This window comes from Triticum aestivum, unplaced genomic scaffold (assembly GCF_018294505.1).
Source record: "Triticum aestivum cultivar Chinese Spring unplaced genomic scaffold, IWGSC CS RefSeq v2.1 scaffold17038, whole genome shotgun sequence".
Classification (NCBI taxonomy): domain Eukaryota; kingdom Viridiplantae; phylum Streptophyta; class Magnoliopsida; order Poales; family Poaceae; genus Triticum; species Triticum aestivum.
Window position 1 is genome coordinate 14,386 of NW_025229140.1, and position 5,520 is coordinate 19,905.

Here is a 5,520-nt window from a genome sequence, read left to right on the forward strand (position 1 = left end):
AAAAGACGAAAAGGCGGGACATGGGAAGAACATTAAGAATGTGTGTTTGATTGAATCAGAAAATTTTATTTTCATAGAGATTCTTCCAAGTTCATACTATTACGTAGGCGAATGCATCTTTCGTACGAGGATCCATGCATGCGTTCAATGTTCATTATTCAAAATCCACTTCTTTTCCAAAAAGATTCGAAATCCACATATACATCATAGTGTAGCTAGCTGATAAACCAATACTCGATGCTGGATGGACTGATGTAGTACAAATGTTTATTTTCATATAGTACAAGCTTACAAATTTGTGGTATTACATAGGCAAATGGATCTTTTTTACAAGGATCCATGCTTTATTCAGAAAGTAAATCCGTATATACTGCATGGTGCTGATAAACTATAGTACTCGATGATGCATGGACCGACTGATGTACAGTAGTAGTGGTGTTTAAGAGCCGTCCATGGTCGGGTAGTAGGCGTAGGTGGCCATGCCGCAGTTGCCGCCGTTCCCGCGCGTGAGGCGCATGTAGCCCCCCTCGCCCCACCCCGTCCCCCACTGGTTCTTCACCATCCAGTACGCCTGCCCGCCGCTGTCCGTCCCGTAGCCCACCACCGTCACGCCGTGGTTCAGGTTCTGTCCACACGACGAGCTGCCGGTGTACACGCCCCTCATATAGTGCTGGAAGTCACGGCCAGCCTCCACGGGCACGGCCACCGGCTGTCTGGCCGCGAGCTCCTGCAAGGTGCCTTCGTCGCCGTGCAGTTCCACCATTCGGGGGGCGCCGATGGAGGCGGCCGAGTTTGGGATGGCGCTGCTGCTGCGGCACGCGCCCTGCTGGCCGGTATACGCGTAGGATTCCTCTGGCTGAAGGCCGCCGCTCGAGGCGACGTAGCTTAGGGCAGCGTTGATGTCGCCGCCGTTGCAGGAGTTGGCGCCACCCGTGCAGTCCAGCACCTGCTGCTCTGACATGGAGATGAGGTTGCCAGTGGCTATCTTTACGAGCCCCTCCGTCGCCGCTACCGCCGCGAACGCCCAGCAACAACCTGTACGTGTATATTCATTTGGGAACTTTGGCTTATGCTACGGCGTTACATTAAATTAATATATGCATGCATGCATTGCAGGAGCTGTAGATTCTTACCGCATGAGCCTTGGTTCTTGACTTGGGTGACGGCACCCGCGGCCCTCCAGTCCACGCTGTCCGGCGTGGAGTCGTACTGAGCATTGGACATGTTCACCGCGGCCACCGGCGTGCTGTCCACGCCGTGCTGGTGGCGGTACCCGAGGTGCTTCTCCGCGAACTCTTCGCTGGTGAGGTCCGAGAACTGATTGAGGCCGAGCGTGTATGTCCGGTTGCCCGCTCGATTGACAGCCTCGACGTGCCGCGCGTTGGCCGCGAACACCTCCTGCCGGCGTAATTTCTCGGCAGCGTCCGTGTACTCGCGCCCGAACTTGGCCATCTACCGCTCGTGCCGGGCGGCCAGCGCGTCCCCTCGCGCCGCGGCAGCACTGACAAAGGCGGTGGCGGCCGCAAGCACGAGCAGAAGCGCAAACAGTGTGCCGTCGAGGCGGCGCGAGCTGTGAGTCGACGCCATTAAGCTAAGCTATATAATTAGTTGCTTGCTTCTTCTTGCAATGCAATGGTTTACGAGCTACTAAGCACGTAGCAACCATGCTGCCGGCGCTTCTATTTATAGGAGCGGGCATGGCGAGCAAGACGGGGCATACGAGCGGATTCCATACTTTTCGTCCATGGATCCGCGTTCAAACGCCGAAGTCGAACGTACGTATTGACTGGGAGTCCATGGATGTTTGTATCCGACGACGGTGGTTGTTCTCGTCACTCTGTATACTCTTCTTCTACTTCTCCATGGTTTTTCTTGTTTGCCGGATGGTGCGGCAAAGTGCTCTATCCACACCGTCGCACACGCACAGAGCTGGAGTACGTTGCTGCCTAATCGAAATTGACCGGATCAGCGTGCAGTTTCGCATATAGTTTGGCCGATGTGTGTGGTCTGGATTTCAAGTTTGGTTTACACCATCTACAGCCGGACCTCTTAAACCCGCCTCATACGTCCGTGCGGGCCGCCTGTTCACTGTCCGGCCATGAAATTTTTAACCCGCAAGGACCCCTCAAACGGCCCTTAAACGCCTGGGCTGACCGGCGCCCCCCATATCCAGCCCAAATATGGGGCGGATATGGGGCGCCCGGGCACGTCCGCCACGTCGGACCCGACAGTCCGACCCCATCCCAAAGTGCACCAAATCCACCCCGAAGACCAGCCGGATCCATTTGCTATCTCCTCTCTTCTTCCTCCTCCGCACCATACCTCTCGCGCTCCGCCGCCACGGCCGCTCCACAGCCGTTCCCAGGCTCTTCGCCGCCAGCTCCGAAAGAGCCCTCCCGTCCTCGCCGAGGGGGACGTCATCGCCGGCCCGGACACCACCGTGGTACGTTCGGCAACTCTCCGGCTCCGCCACTTTGCAACAATGCAGGAAGCGGCTAGGAAGGACGTGGAGAGGGCATTTGGTGTGCTTCAGCCTCGTTGGGGAATTGTGCGGAGCGCTGCAATGAAGTGGGAATCAGAAACTTTATGGCAGCTGATGATATGTTATGTTATTATGCACAATATGATTGTCGAGGATGAGGGTGATGGTGTAACCCAAACCCATGATTTCGAAGCACCCGGATAACAAGTTGAAATCCCGGAAAATCAAGATGCGGCTCAGCTTATGAACTTACTGCAGATGCAACAGAATCTTCGAGATCAGCAGGTGCACACGCAACTACTCAATAATCTTGTGGAGCACATGTGAATCCACAATGGCAACCAAGGAGGCAATGCTTGAGTTTGGCACCAAAAATAAATTTTATGTGAACGCTATCTATGCTTGATACCAACAATTAATTGCTATCTACGTGCGACATTGTATTGCATGATCGACGTGCATGTATTTGCATGGATTTGAGAGTCCGGATTTGAGATATGTGGATATCTGGAAGGAAATATGAGGGCCCGTCCGGATGCGCCCAGTCGCGTCCGCGGGCGTTTGAGGGGCCAAATTTGCCAAGTCCGGCTTTAGATGCCCTTATATTTTCATAGGAGAACGACAAACCACATAACTTCTCATTCTATTAAATAACTGTTCTAGATATTACATCAAATGTGCTATATATATAAAGCAAGAAAATTTGCATGGGTAACTCCTATAAATGCTACTCCATCCGTTCACTTTTGTAAGTCGTTTAGAATAGCTGAAATTGAACTATTTTAGTTGCTGTCTTAAATGTCTAAAAGGTCTTACAAAAGTGAACAGAGGGAGTACATGTATTTTTATGACTGAGTTAACTTCATGCATTTTCCAGCGTGTCAGCCTTAATTATCTTCAGCGCGCATGCACAAAGATTAGAAGCTGTCGCGCGCTTTGCCGCGCCGTTCTTCAATTATAGGGACCACTTTTTTCGTGGATGTAAATTGAGATCAAAATCAATGTTTTGACCTTTTAAACAAAGTTTAGGATGATTTGACCTTCTTTTAAAAGAAAATCCTTATATGACCATTTTCTGGTGGTGCCCACATCCATGACGTTTGGGTTGCATGGAAAACGGCATGGTCCATGATGTTTTGATCCTAAAGTTTCTCCAGTGTGGCTTGGCGTCTCTTCCAGAGGATGAAACGCCATGAAACATGGCATTTTGGCGTGGGCGGGAGGGGGGGGCAGGGGGTTAAACACCATGGACCATGGCGTTTTCCTTGCAACAAAAAAGCCATGAATGTTGGCGTCATAAAAAAAGTCAAGAGTTCATTTTTGAAAGAGGGTCAAATCATGCTGAAATATTTAAAAAGGTCAAATTAGCGATTTTGTTCGTAAATTAAGTAGATATATCCATATTTGCTTAAATCATCTGTGAAGGTGAGAAAATAACGATACCCGCCGTGAGCCTCAACATTCATCCGAGCTCATACATCTGTATGTATGATTTCCAAAAAATCTGTTGCCCGCTCCATAGTTCCGGAGAACGGCGTTTTAGTCATCTTGCCCATGAGGCAAGGTTCGCAAGTACCAAGTGATTCATAATCAAGTGGTTCCAAAAGTCCATCTATATGGAGTTTCTTCATGCGCTTTACACCAATATAACCTAAACGGCAGTGCCACAAATAAGTTGCACTATGATTATCAACTCTGCATCTTTTGGCTTCAATATTATGAATATGTGTATCACTACTATCGAGATTCAACAAAAATAGACCACTCTTCAAGGGTGCATGACCATAAAAGATATTACTCATATAAATAGAACAACCATTATTCTCTGATTTAACTGAATTATCGTCTCGCATCAAACAAGATCCAGATATAATGTTAATGCTCAACGCTGGCACCAAATAATAATTATTTAGGTCTAAAACTAATCCCGAAGGTAGATGTAGAGGTAGCGTGCCGACCGCGATCACATCGACTTTGGAACCATTTCCCACGCGCATCGTCACCTCATCCTTAGCCAATCTTCGCTTAATTCGTAGTCCCTGTTCCGAGTTGCAAATATTAGCAACAGAACCAGTATCAAATCCCCAGGTGCTACTGCGAGCATTAGTAAGGTACACATCAATAACATGTATATCACATATACCTTTGTTCACCTTGCCATCCTTCTTATCCGCCAAATACTTGGGGCAGTTCCGCTTCCAATGACCAGTCTGTTTGCAGTAGAAGCACTCAGTCTCAGGCTCAGGTCCAGACTTGGGTTTCTTCACCTGAGCAGCAACTTGTTTGCTGTTCTTCTTGAAGTTTCCCTTCTTCTTTCCTTTGCCCTTTTTCTTGAAACGGGTGGTCTTGTTGACCATCAACACTTGATGCTCCTTCTTGATTTCTACCTCCGCAGCCTTTAGCATTGCGAAGAGCTCGGGAATCGTCTTATCCATCCCTTGCATGTTATAGTTCATCACGAAGCTCTTGTAGCTTGGTGCCAGTGATTGAAGAATTCTGTCAATCACGCTATCATCCGGAAGATTAACTCCCAGTTGAATCAAGTGATTGTTATACCTAGACATTCTGAGTATATGCTCACTGACAGAACTATTCTCCTCTATTTTACAGCTGTAGAACTTATTGGAGACTTCATATCTCTCAATCCGGGCATTTGCTTGAAATATTAACTTCAACTCCTGGAACATCTCATATGCTCCATGACGTTCAAAACATCGTCGAAGTCCCGGTTCTAAGCCGTAAAGCATGGCACACTGAACTATCGAGTAGTCTTCAGCTTTGCTCTACCAGATGTTCATAACATCTGGTGTTGCTCCTGTAGCAGGTCTGGCACCTAGCGGTGCTTCCAGGACGTAATTCTTCTGTGCAGCAATGAGGATAATCCTTAAGTTACGGGCCATCTATCTACAATCAACATAGACAAGCAAAATACTATCAGGTACTGAGTTCATGATAAATTTAAGTTCAATTTAATCATATTACTTAAGACTCCCACTTAGATAGACATCCCTCTAATCCTCTAAGTGATCACGTGGTCC

General features: G+C 48.4%; 1 pseudogene; it reads right to left on the reverse strand.

Moving 5' to 3' along the window:
* Positions 1-304: 304 nt before the first annotated feature.
* LOC123174847 (zingipain-2-like) lies at positions 305-1,587 on the reverse strand (annotated as a pseudogene).
* Between the last annotated feature and the right edge of the window lie 3,933 nt (positions 1,588-5,520).